General features: G+C 49.5%; 1 protein-coding gene across 5 annotated transcripts in view; it reads left to right on the forward strand.

The window, feature by feature from the left end:
• Positions 1–15,846, forward strand: part of LOC130369751 (receptor-type tyrosine-protein phosphatase delta) — a 205,936-nt gene that overhangs the window by 66,997 nt on the left and 123,093 nt on the right. For 4 of the 5 annotated variants that reach the window (XM_056575279.1, XM_056575283.1, XM_056575282.1 and 1 more), the window contains exon 1: positions 2,827–3,292. The exons of the other annotated variant lie outside the window; for it this stretch is intronic. The gene's annotated coding sequence lies outside the window, so the exon portion shown is untranslated. Of the gene's footprint in view, positions 1–2,826; positions 3,293–15,846 lie in introns of those variants that run through there. 5 annotated transcript variants of the gene reach the window in all.

Genomic DNA, 15,846 nt, shown 5'->3' on the forward strand with positions numbered 1-15,846 from the left:
ACGCCGACGGATCGGTGGCGTGCTCATAGCACACCTGACAAACATGGGACGTGAAATTGACAATTCGGTATTCGCAATTATCAATTAGCCCCCGAGCTGGACATGTCTCGGTGAAGTTGTTCCAAAACCTAAAACCAAATGCCAAGAGAAGGAAAATTCCCACTGAGCGTTACTGTCAGTCCTCGCAACCCACTAGTGTTAAATTGATACACCAGGATTCGGATTAAGTTACTGTGTTTCTAACCTCAGGCAGTTCATCAATGGAATGGAGCTAGGAACTTTGGTGAAAAACTAAAGACATCTTTTCCACTGGAAACAAAGAGATTGATTTTCTGAACTGTTGCACTTATTTTCAGTGCATCTTAAACTAAAACGAACACATACTGTACAGAGAGGATATAGTCTGGCGGTGCCAGGTTTGATTTTTACAGACACTTTAATGGCAAGAATATATGCGATCTGGCCCAACTAGACCATAGCAGACATGCATAGTTGAAGAAGTTAATTCCATACTACACTTCCTCACTCCGACCCATCATCAATAATGGGAAAATGTAAGAAGATGGACCTCCTTAAACACATGCGATCACAGATGAATGGCAAATTGATTCACTTTTACTTCACGGAGGAGAGAGAGAGAGAGAGCGCTGCATACACTGTTCTTCTGCTACGCGGGGTACTGTGTCTCCATGAAGGACAGTCTTACTTTATGGACTTCCAGCACTGCAAGGTGGCAAAGTTCAGCCCCGATAGGCCAGCGAGGCACCCTTCTGATGAATCTCGGTGCACCCTCATTCATCCAGAAGTGCTGCTGTACGTGCCTACCTGGGCCTGGGCCAAGAATAGGAAGAAGAACAACCAAGGAAATTAATTATACACTGTAGATTGTTCTTGTGTATGTATCATCAAATGAGACATACATATGTTTACGTTAGATTAATTTCCTATCAGCAAACAATTATCTAAATCCCCATATAGTGAATAAAGACAAGCTGCTTGCAGGTAAGTAACAGGTATTTGCCGGGGGTGAGGGCATTTCCCCCCAAGAAGGGCAACAGGTTGGCTGTGGGGTTCAAACTCAGTCCTTTTTGGCTGAGAGTCGGAGCATTCAAACTAGTGAAACATCCTGCCTATTGTTATCTCCCTCAAAGGCTAAAACATGTACACACATGCAGGGCCGTTGCACCAAATCCTGGGCCCCTATACAAGAGGTACTGATGCCCCCCCCGAATTCCCCCTACCAGCCCCCTGCGCTGAATTGTTGACGGGGGGGGGGGTAGAGAACAATTGTTGACGGGGGGGGACGGGGGGGGGGAGACGAGGCCGTGTGCAACTCCTAACATTATGGGCTGGCGGATAATTAGAATTTATTTATTTTATTTTTTATTTTTTTTAGCCATGCCATGGGCCCCCCCCTCTGCCTTGGGCCCCCCCACGACTGCCTCACTTTCCCCCGCAGTCCGTCGGCCCTGCACACATGCATGCATCCGCTTGCTGTTTGCTTCTGTGTGGGCCGGTCCGCACGTCTACTCCCGCCATTCCACAAAGGTCAGGGGTTATTCATTTAGAGAATGTCAGTGGGCTTAAAGATTAAGAAAAACACATTTGTTGCCATCGAGAGTCTGCAATTGATCAGCCTTGATATTTGATGGTCTACGTTGGGAGGCTGTGAATTTAGGACACGGCTTAACTTTTTCAAACATCCAAAATAGCGAAAGCACAGACCACCTTTGACCCGTTCTCCTGAGGACAACAACAACTTTTTTCCTTTCTCCAACTCCATTTTGCTGCACAATCAAAGGCAGCGCTTCGAAACATGGCCAGATATTCCTCCCACGACCATAGTCAGCAATCAAAGGCACTGCATAACCAACCAGCGGTGTCATCAAGCGAGCCCATTGTTCAACCCTACATACAACACTTTCCGTTGTTGTTTTGCCCCTGAGCCAGGCAGGGCTCAGCATTGGGATCAGATCCGGCCCTTAAAAGATTCAACGCAAGATAATTGTGTGTTTTATGAATCCATCGGCGCACGTTCAGGGTGAGTCTGAAGCGAGCGAGACATGTGATCCGATGTGCGCCCGTGCCTTAATGGCCCATTGTTAGGCTGCGTGCAGGGTTTGTGACAAGCTGTTCGTTCCAACATATGCGGTGGCTGTCGCAAAGCGATTTCTGGGCGGCACAGAACCATTGTGCACCCTGGTCCATGGCCGTGGGCCACTGTTACCTTTGTGTTGTTTGTTTTGGGTTTGAACCCCCCAGTTGGATGTGTTGCACTAGTGACTAGACGGTATTGTTCCGTCAGCATTCGGTCAAGGCACATTTTTTTTGGGCTAAGGGGAAATTTCACCGCGGGATCATGCAATAATTTTGACAGATTTTTGCTTGTTGGGTAACGACATGGCTCTTGCCCACACACACACACACACACACACACACACACACACACACACACACACACACACACACAACCCACTCTCAAGCACCCCACACACACACACACACACACACACACACACACACACACACACACACTTGAAGTCTCGAGAAACACATATCATCTGAAAATAATGACTGGCTGTTTGCCTCTCTCCCGACACCACGCACACACACATGAAAAACCAACAAATGCTCGACCGCAAACTACACAACTCTCACTTCAACGTGGATGTCCAAGTGCACATTCCTGTACTGCACTGAAGGCACTGGGCTCGATGGCAAAGTTGAACGCTATTGAGTTCGACGGTGGGTTTTGTTGAGTGACGTCACCCCCCCTCCAACCCCACTCTCTCGGTTTCTCTGCGAGAGACGGGCCAGTGTGTGTGTAGGGGTCTCGGAGTGAGAGCGGTAGAGAGGGAGTGAGTGAGTGAGTGAGAGAGAGAGAGAGAGGGAGGGAGAGGGAGATGCGTCCCCACCACCACAGCGCAGCACGCAAACACCAGTGTACAGAGTCTCCTCTCCGCGTTGTATTGTGAAGTCTCAGCTAGAGGGGCGACCGACGAGCGGGAGATATACACACATCACCACCACCACCACCACCGGCCACCACATGTTTTCGCCGTCAGACACCCTCGTCCTCTCATACAGTGTCGACTACCATCCAGAAGAGACTATTATTTTCTAGACAGAGAGAGAGAACTCAAGGAAAGAGTCGCCGGAGAGAGCGCAGCGAGACGGGAGCGCAGTGGACGGATTTATGGCCACGACTCGCCTGTCATACTGGATGTAAAAGTCGCGATTATTTCTGCGAGAATCGAGTTCAAAACCTGATTGCGAAGATGCTGACACTAAGGTAAGACTTGGTTCTGTTTGACGTCGGAAGCTTTTTAAGCTATTTATTTTAGACACACGTCAAATAAAGTGGATGCCGCAGTGATTTCAGGTGTCCATGCGTAAAGGGACAAGTTTTTTTAAATGTTCAGGCTGCAAAACCCCTCAACGAAATTAATATTATTTATGGCATTCGGGACGGTGGGCTTCTGTCTCCGATCATCCTATAGAGGGTCTTCGTTAGGATGAAACATTACGCGCGTTTGGATAGCGCGTAATCACATAATGGCACGGTGTTAATGTCGGCGTTTTTTTCTTAATCATTGCAAATAACTAAAATTCCACCTTGATGTGTGTGTGTGTGTGTTATTTGTGTGTGTGTTTGTGTGCGTGCGTGCGTGCGTGCGTTTGAAGTCTGCGTGTAGTCTGTGGCACATTTAGGGAATAGAAGTGTCTCAGAAAACTCAGGAAAAAAAAATCCCGATCGCCTTACTCACACCACACAAGCAGATTTCTCCAATATTGTCGCTTCATTTGTTATGTGATCGTATGTATTTCTTCCGCTGACGTTTGCAATGCTGAATTAATTAATTATGATCTCGGACTACACCGAGATTTATTTGATCACCTTGTCCACTCATCCAAACGGACCGTCAGGCTGTGAAGTGGAGTGGGTTCCGCTTTGCGCAATATAAACGGCGTGTCTCCAACTCCCCCGTGAGACACTGTTGTATTTGTGGATCGTTTTTTATAGGTTTGCGGTTGTGATTTGGGCTTTTAATAGTCTCCCTTTGGTCTCCCCTGAGGGTGACGCTCGGCGTTCAAGACGCAAAAAAAAAACCGACGCACACCTATTCACTGGGTCTCCATTCAATCAGTCGTGAATGTGTTTTTTCCCCCCTCTTGTTTCTTCATGGTTGAGGTTTTTCTGCCGGGCTGCGCATATTACCTGTGTTCAATGTGCAACTCAGGCCACTAGGGGACTGTCGGTTCTCTGGTGATTTAGGGGAATGCAGTATTGAGGGGGTACAAGTCAAGGAGGAAGAGCTTTGGATGTGACACACACACACACACACACACACACACACACACACACACACACACACACACACACACACACACACACACACACACACACACACACACACACACACACACACACACACACACACACACAGACAGACAGACTTTTGTACTGTTGTACACATAGCCGTTCTATATCATATAAGAAGCAGCTTGCTGTAGTGATGTGTACGCATTTACATCCTCCTGTTATCAAATGGTTAGGTATGTCACGCACACGGTGGGCAGCCATGCACTGGACTGGGGTACTGTAGTGTTTAAATTGCCCAACGACAGAAAGCCTGTGTGTGTGTGTGTGTGTGTGTGTGTGTGTGTGTGTGTGTGTGTGTGTGTGTGTGTGTGTGTGTCTCTGTGTGTGTGTGTGTGTGTGTGTGTGTGTGTGTGTGTGTGTGTGTGTGTGTGTGTGTGTGTGTCTGAGTTTGCGGCCACCCAGCAGTCCGTGGGAGCAATTAAGCACTCGCCCCAATTTCACCACGGCGCAATTAACGCTGTCAGCGTCCGTTCGATTTCCAATTCTGCTGCCGAGACATTCATCAAAAAAAAAAAAGAGGTGCGTGTGTGTGTGTGTGTGTGTGTGTGTGTGTGTGTGTGTGTGTGTGTGTATCTGGTGAAGGCCTTTAGACGTCTCAATCCAAACGACGGTAAACAGAGCAGAGATGTTTGCCTTCTGAAAGGGGGGTGGTGGGGGGGTTGGGGAGCCATGGACTGTGGCAGGCACTTCCATCTCCAACAGCTGGTGCTGAAAAGCCTCCTAAAGCCTCCCAGAGAGTGGAGGAGTTTCCTCTGCGTATAGTTTTTCAATCACAGAGCTAACGACAAACCAAAATATTGACACACCCCGAATGATGTAAATAAATCCTAACATCGGAGAATTTGGGCCCGATTTACATCACATTTGAGTTGTGTTTTTCATAGCCTCACTTTGATATACCGTAATTGAACTACTTATTTATTTAGCGAGACATCTGCCTTTCATGTTCGCAAAAAAGGAAAACAGAGTTCGACTGTGCCTTCAGCTCATGGTGTCGCATACATTGTGTGGATTGCACACAGCCATGCAACCACCGAGTCATATTAATAGACGATAGTCATGCATCCTCCTCAACACCTCTCTCTCTCTCTCTCTCTCTCTCTCTCTCTCTCTCTCTCTCTGTCTCTCTCACAAGTGGGGCACTGCCTCTCACTGCTCCTGTCCAATTACATCCGAGCAGCTCTCACTCTGACTCACTGGGACCTTTCCAAAAGTGGGAAACACGAGCAAATTTAGAAAATAAATATATATATATGTAAAACCCACACAGTCACTGTGGATGTGTTTACACTATTTAATTGTGTGTGTGTGTGTGTGTGTGTGTGTGTGCGTGAGCCTTAAAAGGTGCACACAATGGGAACATGTCCGTGTGTGTGGGGGTGTTTGTGTGCCTGAGAAGGTGCACACAATGGGATTGTGTGTGTGTGTGTGTGTGTGTGTGTGTGTGTGTGTGTGTGTGTGTGTGTGTGTGTGTGTGTGTGTGTGTGTGTGTGTGTGTGTGTGTGTGTGTGTGTGTGTGTGTGTGCGCTCGCTGCTGTGCTTCAGGAATGCCAAGGCCAGGCCCTCCATTACGAGTGCGGAATGAGAAATCAACACTTACATTACAAAAAATTGATACGTAAACACAGGGGCACGTAATTATGGTGCGCCGGGGCGTTAGAACTGGTAGATGGAGTGCCAATGGGTCTGCAAGCAATCACAACCACCCCCCCCCCCCCTTCTCCTTAGCGAAGTGGCCCTATGTAATCCAGTGGGTGTAATCTTATTTTATGCCCAGCGAACTGGGGGCCTTAACAACCAGCCAGTGGCTGGCAGGCTGAGTGGGTGGCTGGGGCGAGGCGTGGGGGAAGCTTGACTGCAGAGGTCATGCTGAAAAGCACACTGCTGAGAGAGAGAGGGCGAGAGAGAGAGAGGGAGAGGGAGAGAGACTGGGACAATGATAGAGACTGGGACGATTTGGGAGAGAGAGGGCGAGCGTGCACTGAGAGACTGGGACAATGAGGGAAGGAGTGAGAGGGCGAGTGAGCATTAAGGGACTGGGCGATGAGGGAGAGAGAGGGCGAGCGAGCATTGAGAGACTGGGACGATGAGAGAGAGAGAGAGAGGGCGAGCGAGCATTAAGGGACTGGGACGATGAGGGAGAGAGAGGGCGAGCAAGCATTGAGAGACTGGGACGATGTGGGAGAGAGAGGGCGGGCGAGCACTGAGAGACTGGGACTATGAAGGAGAGAGAGGGCTAGCGAGCACTGAGAGACTGGAACGATGAGGGAGAGAGAGTGTGGGGAGATGATGAATCTGACGACGGTGTACATTTGGCCGTATGTTGACAGACGCGTGTGGATGCGTGTGCATATGTGCCATTTTTTTCCTTCCCCTGCCCTGGCGGGAACACCAAATGGTAAACGCGCCACGTACCATAGTCAATAGTGTGTCTGTATCCACACATGCGCAATTATTCATACTTTACACCGTATCTGCACTTTTGCTGTGTGCACACGTGGGTCTCTTCCTGGGTCTGTGTGGAAAGTGGAGAGTGGTTGGATGAGTGCTTTCGGTGGTGGTGGGTGGGGGTGGGGGTGTGTGTCGGTGAATGCGTGTGTGTGCGCCTCCACCACTGGGCTCACAAACACACTTCAGCGGGGCCCGACGTGATGCGTTGTGACAAATGAGAAAGCAGTTTGATTTCGCAGAACACTGAGCCGCACCGCGGCATAATGAAGTGATCATGACTTTACCCTTGGTTCACTTTGGCCCCAGTCCCATGGAGTCCCTCTTTCTCTCCCTCTCTCACACACACACACACACACACACACACACACACACACACACACACACACACACACACACACACACACACACACACACACACACACACACACACACACCCCAACCCGCCCCATTCAATTGCTCCACTCACTTATTTACTTGGCAAGCATTTCCTAGCCTAACCTTACTGCATAACCATCGTCAAGGGTGGGTTGGCTGTTAAGAACTACAGCTATGGGGCATCGGCTTCACAGATATGGGGGCGGACTAGGGGAGGACCAGGCCTGTTACGGCCGCTGCTGGAACTTCACTTTTTTGGGTATTGACATTCGAGTTAACGCGTGGCCCGGAGGTAATAATAAGAAGACTGCTTTTCTTCACGCCCAGGCAAGAATCAGCTCGGCTGTCCGTCACCCGACTGTCAGGGCTGGAAAGCGGAGCCCTGCCTGGTTGCGTGCGGGTCGCGGGGGGGGGGGGGGTTGGGACACCATATAGGTGCATCACAAGAAATGAATGTCCGTATAACCATGGCTGCTCTCGTTGCTTCTTGTTCAGCCCCACTATCTTCGACTCTCCCGGCGTTCGTTCCGTTCGTTTAGCTGCGGGTGGGTCTGTCTTTGGTTTGGGATGTTCGTCCCCTTCGGCGTTGTTTCTTTATTCCCGTTCCCCAGTATCCATATCGCGTCTCATCATCTGCTCCAGGGGCGACTCAGTACGTCTGACGCCGTCCGTCTGTCTGTCTGAACAGAGGACAGACAGAGTGTCTGTGTGTCTGAGCGGACAGACTCTCTGTCTGTGGCGTGGGTCGAGGCCGGGGCCTGTAGACCCAGCAGCCGGGCACGGCGTGGTTTAAAAGGCGTGTCAGCAGGCCATGGGTGCTACGGAGGGGCCACGAGCTAAATGTATACAGGGTGGGGGGGGGGGGGGGCAGGGGGAGAGGACGGATTGACATGATACGCTCTCCCCCCCCCACGAACAGCTGTCCACTGTGCGCATATTGCATTTCAGGAGGTATGATGAACGCTACATGTGTGCGTTGCGCGCTTTCACAAAGCCATCCCTGTGTGTGTGTGTGCGTGTGTGCGTGCGTGTGGAGGGGGGCGGAGTCAAGGGTGGGTGGGATACGGATCTGAATTGGGGTCAACAGTACTGGCAGAAGAATTCTGCCCTTGACCTTCATCTCAGACCCCCCTACCCTGCCCCCCCCCCCCCCATCCCCTCCTACCACTGGCTCCAGCGACCGCCGCTGGCTCTTAGGGAAGCGTCTGCAGTGGGCGGGAAACCTAATGAGACAGATTAATAATCCTGCTTGCCAGGACACTGGGCCAGCTCGGAGTGTGACTAGCAGAGGCCCGAAGGCGGGCGGAAAATAAGGCGGAGGAGAGAAGGTGGCTCGACTCTACTTTAAAGGTTTTCATTTTCTGCTTGTGTTGTAACCCCAAATATTATTATTCTTTTATAAACCCCCGCTTTCCATTATCTCGCTTCTGCTAATCGGTAATTTGGGGAGGGGCGGGCGGGTGGGGGTGTGAGAGAGAGAGAAAGAGAGAGAGAGAAAGAAAGAGAGAGTGAGTAAGAGAGCGAGAGGGGAAAAGAAAGAGGGAAAGTGAGTGAGTGCGGGGAGAATTCACAGAGGTTCATTTGAATAACCAGCAGAATGAGGGGATGTGAAAAAGGAGAGAGAGAGAAAAAACATTAAAGCGGGTCGGATGAAATGGAATTGGCGTCTGGCTCTGCGCATTCATGTCACACGGCTTTATCAAATTATTTCCACAATAGCGACCCCACTAGTGATGGAATTTCAATTAAAGTATGACAGTTTTTAGAATGTGTTTTTGCCGGAGAGTGAGAGCGAGAGAGAGAGAGAGAGAGAGAGAGAGAGAGAGAGAGAGAGAGAGAGAGAGCGAGAGAGAGACAAAGAGAGAGATACTGGAAGAAAGAGCAAGACCAGAGAGTGAGTGAGTGAGAGCAGAGAGTGAGAGAGAGAGGAGGTGTGTTATGGTGTGAGTCTGTAGAAGAGCTTGTGCTGGTCTATTTTCCGGTCTATATTTTCAGTATATGAGCATTGCATTCTTGCCCCCTTGCCCACTCCCTGAATAAATACACACACACACACACACACACACACACACACACACACACACACACACACACACACACACACACACACACACACACACACCATTGCCTCATCTCAACTGCATTTGTTGTGAGACCACTCAAACGGGCCGGTGTTGGAAAATAAAGATATAGAGGCTCTTCAAGGCAAGAGATTCAAGAACGTTGGTGTTTTTTGGTGGATCGAGCGGTACTCTGCTAGACGGCCGCCTGTGATGGATAATTACACATAGAGAGGTGGTGAATAGAAAGGTGAGGCAGAAGGGTGAAACTGATAGGTGCATAGGAGTGTTGCTCCGCTTACACCGGCCGCCGGGCTTGTAAACGGGTTAAACGGCGGCCAATTATGACCCTTGTAAATGGTGTCAGGACCGAAGTCTGAAATGCACTTGGGCAGGGATGGACGAAAACAACCCCCAGACGGACCCAATCACAAACACGCAGACAGACACAGACACACTGGAGGGGAGAACTGTGCTTGGGTTCTGTCCTTTTGGCCTTCATCGACCACGGACGTGATTTGGGCTAAACGTAATGGTGAAAACTCCATTAAACACTGCAACTTCCATAGGATAGAATAACCTCATTTATTTTATTTTGTGATTTAAAAATGTTTCCTCTGTAATCCCATTCCTGACACAGTGCAGCCGTTCTGTCTAGATGGGTAGAGACTTCTGGAAATGTTTGTGTACAGAGTCTAAATAATACAACAGAGTGTAAATAATGTTTGTTTTTTTACTTCCAATATAACTGTATGGCAGTTGGCCTGTCTGTTTTTGCATTATGTATCCAATGATACGACCCCTCTCTCTCTCTCTCTCTCTCTCTCTCTCTCTCTCTCTCTCTCTCGCTTCCTCTTTCACTCTCTCTCTCTCTCTCTTTCTCACTCTCTTTTTTTCATTCTGCAATTATAGCTGGACGCTTTGACGAAGCCAGGCGGAACTAAAATGACTTTTCATGTCCGGTATAATGACTGCCATTTGGGACAGAGAGGGGAGGGCGAGCGAGAACGGCTGTGCTTACAGGAGCAAGAGAGAGAGAGGGAGAGAGAGAGAGAGAGAGAGAGAGAGAGAGAGAGAGAGAGAGAAAAAAAGGGATGTGGGGGGGGAGAGAGATGGGCAAAGGGGGGACAATCAGTGTATGATAATGGCTTAGGTCACCTCTGCTTACGACTAGCCGGCACAAACCAACTGTCTCTGGCTCTCTGTCATTCCACACGACGGAACCCCCCCCTCCCCTCCCCGTGCCCCCCTGCGCCCGGTCTGATCTCAGTGGAAGGTTCTGGAAGCCTTCAGAGCCTTCTGGAGCCTTCTCTGTCTATCCCCGTCCGTCTCTCTCTCTCTCTCTCTCTCTCGCTCTCCATATCCCAGCCTTCCTTGGCTTGCTCGCGGCTCTGCGGGTCACAAGATGAATTGCGTGTGGAAAACATCTTGCGGTCCTTCGGCTGTTGACCAGCGCGGCTGAAAGGGGCCATAGGGCCGTCGCGTAGGTTAGCATCGAGCTATCCTTCACGCCGCCACCCACCCATTTAGCAGGCTTCTCCCAGCCAACCAGTCCCCGACACACTAATAAGGCCCAGAGAGCGGTGGCTTGGAGATACAGCGGCGGATGCCTGGAAGCCATGTGTCGCTAATCTATTATTTAGTCTCTCGCGGGGAGGTTGGTCTCAAGAATTTCATGCATGCATTTTGCAAAGCAAATGGTAGCCGGAGGGGGGGGGGGGGGGGGGGGGGGGGGGGGGGGGACGACGACATGGAGGGTCGGTACGGTGGCGGGGCGATGAGCAGCACAGCGTTAGACATTAACGCCAGCCGCAGTATTTACTTGTTCCGCCTCGCTCAACCCTGACAACATCGTAAAAAGCACAACGTTTTCGGGTTTGTTTGGTTTTTATTTTTTTTTGTTTAGTTTTTTACACCGCCGTTGTCATTTGGTTTCTTACTGACTCGACTCTCGTAGTAAAAAAAAAAAAGACAATACTCTTCAGTTTTATGCCGACGCTGACACCTCGCCACACAACAGCCCTCCCCTTTGTTTGTTTCTCGCGGGCTGCCCTTTCGTTCGATCACTGTCTGCGTTTGTTTACGTTGACATGTGAAGGTTGCGTCTTCAAGGCGGTCGACGCTAACGCGATGTGTAATACGCACGCCCCTATACTTTTAAGCAATTTCTCTAGGACATTTGGCCTACCTTGGGGATCCAACCGGGTGCCTTTTGGCTGACTGTCAAGACAGCCTTAGGCGGGCACTATCCCTCTGCCCTATCCTCTATAGACTATACCCTCACTTTTCATGTATATTTTAGGAAAGTATTTCAGAGGGGATTCGGGAGTTGCATCACAGTGCTATATTTATACAAGCACCAGCGAGCAGACAAGACGCATTATATTTAGTCTGGTATTTTTCAACGGCTTCCCAGGCATTGCGCTGGCACTTTTAAAAGCATGCATTCCTCGGCAGTCATCGCATATTTGTAGACGTTGCTCCACCCCTGGATTAGAAGGCGGTTTCCACCCCGGCGATAGTCTTACACATCATCAAATAAGGCTCTCGGAGTGCTAAGTACACATTCAGTTCATTACAGCCCCTTCAGAGTCCAATCGGGAATTAAAACTATATTTGGCCGTGACATACCAGCCAATGTACTCCGACATTCCCCCGCGCTGGGTATACATAGACGGGGAAGCTTCTGTCGCCCGGGTGATTGGCACACTAAGGTTACACCCCAAGATCAAGCAGAAAGGATTAAGATATTAGGCCTGTCTTTGCGTTCCGGGTGTACAGTAAATACAATGTATGTGCCGCTTACGGGTCCGGCTGAGTTGCGACACGTGTTTCTATAGGTTGATGAACACGGGTTTGTCCGTCCGTAGCGCAATAAAAACATGCATAAGCACCGCCTATTTTTGTATTCGGCTAGCAGCAGCATATATAAATAGTTGTATTCCCCTGCGTGGTGATGGCGTTATGTCTATTGCAGCTGGAAGAGGTCCATTCAAATCCCACGTCCAATGTCAATAGAGAAACAAACGGCAAAGGAAATATGCGTGCCATTCAGGACAGACCGCACAGGCAGCCCACACAACTCAACACGTTGGGATCTACAGGTGCGGGGGCTTTTCTGAGGACCGCAGGCCCTCCATGAACCCCGGCGGGCCCCCTCCTTAATGAGCAGCCAGGGGCCTTCCTCAGGTGAAGGGAAAGGCCAAGGCAGACATTAGGTGTGGAGCAACAGGGCCCTGTCTCCCCTCCTCTCCTCCGCCCTGGCCCTCACCACATACACACAGTGAGATAATCCCACAGCCTAACCTATATCTTGTCCTTGCATGTGTTCCACGGCCTAAAGAAACATTCCATGGGCCCTTAACGGCACTGGTGTCACGGCTGGTGGGTTTGTGTGTGTGTGTGTGTGCGTGTTTGTGTGTGTGTTCGCGTGTGTGTGTGTTTACGTTTGCATGAGTGGGGGAAAGTGAAGATGTATGTGTGTCTGTGGGAAAGAGTTGCTGTGTGTGTGTGTGTGTGTGTGTGTGTGTGTGTGTGTGTGTGTGTGTGTGTGTGTGTGTGTGTGTGTGTGTGTGTGTGTGTGTGTGTGTGTGTGTGTGTGTGTGTGTGTGCGTCTGAGGGAAAGGGAGATAGTGTGTGTGCTGTGTGTGAAAGTGTGTATGGAATGTGTGAGCATGGCCCTCTCTCTTTACCAACCTGTGAAAGTTCAACAGAACTCTGTTCTTGAGTTACGTGCCTTAAAGCAGGCGAATTACCCAAAGATCAGAAGATTAGTCTTCCAAGAAGTGGTCCACTTTCACACGTGTGCGTTACCATATGTTTCCGAAGTAGAAATGTTGCGGGAAAAAACAGAAGGACAATATAGCCTGAGGGGGGGGGGGGGGGGGGGTGGGGGGGGGGGGGGGGGGGGGGGGGGGGGGCGAAGGCATGCTAGAACATTCCTTATAGGCCACATTGATTGGGCTGTAGCTGAGCAAAGTTATTTCTGAGTGTCATTCCACAGACTGAAAGCCCGCCTTAGGTCTGCGCAAGCATATAAATTGTGTCTGAGGCGCTTTTTATAGAGTAATATCAAAGAGAAGGCTAATTTAAAACGCGCAGCCGAAGAAAAGGATGTAAAATTAATAGAAGTCGAGATTTAGATTTGGATTCCATGGCTGTCGCCTGTCAGGCTTCTTAATATTGCAAATTGATTTTCCCTTCCCCACGTTTGGCCTCCACGCCCATCACAAGCGTGAGAAGAAACAGCTAGAGTGTGTGTGTGTTTGTGTGTGTGTGTCAGTATGTGTGTGTGTGTATGTGTGCGTACATGCCCACATTTCCACATGCTAAACTCCATTCCAACACACTGATGACAGCAAAAAAAATGACAACCGACAAAAACAAAACAAACAGCAAACGACACAACGACTTCCATCTTCTCTTCTTCCATTTGTTCTGCTCCTCTGTTCCTCGTTCCCATTTAACTATCCTCTCTCTGAGTGTGTGTGTGTTCATATGTGTGTGTTGGAGTCCTTTCCATCCATCCTTTGTGACGAGCTGAAACACAACAATGCCGGGTAGAGGAGGTGATCTCCTGCATTGTTTATCCTGCCTCGCCGGGAAATTAGCGCGCGTCGCTCTATTGTAGCCTTTTGTTTATAGGTTATTCGTTGTTTATCCCCCTCCCTAAAAGGCCAGTTTTTTTATGGACCCCACGATGAATGAAAACAAAAACAAAAACGGGTTTGCACTTCACACCGTGGCGATGAACCTGATGGCACATAGACTCTTATATGAGCTAGTTATTATGGCAATAAACCGCCATAAAACAAGGCAGGCTCGTGTACAGGGTGCAGATCAACCCGGCCTCTTGCGTCATTCCCCTTTGGAAAGATGTGTTATGAAAAAAAGGGCATGGCATTTATTTACTTCCTCCACCACCCCCCCTGAGACAAGCAAGCTGACATACAAGTGACAATGCAGGGGAATGAATAGCTGGGTGTAAATGGGCGACAAAAGGGGGGTCTTGTTAGGTGGACGGGAGGACATTCTGTGTTGTCAGTGCGTGACCTTTTCGTCCCGTCCCCGCTGAATACTGGGCCTCGTTTCGTCAATATGGCGCGTTGCTCGGTGCGCCACCCCCCCCCACCCCCCCCCCCTCGCATCCTGCCCCCTCTTCTTTGTGCTTTTCATGTATATGCCATCTGCAACAACTACATGACTCCTTGGGTTGTGTGTCACCCGCGACACACGCACGCACAAATACACACAGTCACAACGATGCGGCGTGCACATAGCCCGGCATACGAGCACACGCACCCGCACACAAATAGCACACAGATACACATAATCACACATGCGTGCACACACACAAACAACCACACACACACACACAATTATAAAACAGGATGAAAGGGAAGGAAAAAGGAGAAACATAAGGGGTGGAAAGGGGGAGGTTGCCAAAGCAGAGAGAAGAGGTGAAAGGGAGGTGTGTGTGAGGGAGAGATACCACTTTATTCCTGAATTGTGTTCTGGGCTCGTCCCTATGGACTTCATTACCCATGAGTCGTGGGGAATCTCACTTGTTTGTTTTCAGAAACACCAGCAAGGCGTTTGTAGTTTCTTTCATGTCTTGCCCCAGTGTCCAGTTGATATCAGATCGCTTCTCCATGTCTGCTTCTGTGTGTCACAGTGAGGTCTGTTTAACGTGCTCTTCTTCATTGTGTGTTGTCATGTTTATCAGTGGCAATATATCGTTCAAGACGTGGTGCCTCACGATACTGGTTCAAATACGCTACCGTCATGCTTTTAATCTGTAATATCAAGCATAATTAGCCTTTACCCACAATCCATTCATGAAAGAAATTCACTTCCTCAAGCTGCTTTCCTTTTACATTGAAACACGTCACCGCAACAAGGAATTATAAATATGTATATTAAGATTACTAAAAATATCTATTCATGAAAGCCAACCACCCCCTCCCCATAATGCAGCTGAAATACTTGCACATCAAGCTTTTCCAGAGCACTCGAGTTCATTAATTCTCAGGGTGAAAATCTACAGCATTTCGGCATAAAAACACAGCAGTCAAGAGGTGATTATCTTTGGAAATTAGCTTCCTCGTTTAAGGGCTGTGTGGATGCAGATGCCTGGCTTCAATGGAAGCCTATTATTCCAAACGACTCTCATTAAGTCACAGTGAAATAAAGCAAGCTGGGGAAGCACTTAAGTAAAGTAAGATCTTTCAGATCAACCGCGCTGGAATCGCTAGCAGGGTACCGATGCCGTCTTTATTGGGAGCGACGACGTGAGCGGGAACGATGCGCAACCAAAGTGCCCGGGCTGAAAGGGGAAAATTTTACTGCCACAACTTTACGCCTTTCACGGCTTTTGAGCGACGCTCCTGCTTTTGTCTTTGCGCTGAAAGCCGAAAGGATCCGGCGCTACCTCCACCGTGTTTGATCAGAGCGCTAACGCGGAGCACCGGGAGCCACAGCTGTGCTTTCAGTTCCCCGTCCTCCAGCAGCAACGCCCCGCCGATCACACGCTCCTTTGAATGGGCTCCGTCGTAAGCAGCTCTGCTCTAATAGCCA

The sequence above is a fragment of the Gadus chalcogrammus genome, chromosome 17, assembly GCF_026213295.1.
Source record: "Gadus chalcogrammus isolate NIFS_2021 chromosome 17, NIFS_Gcha_1.0, whole genome shotgun sequence".
NCBI lineage: Eukaryota > Metazoa > Chordata > Actinopteri > Gadiformes > Gadidae > Gadus > Gadus chalcogrammus.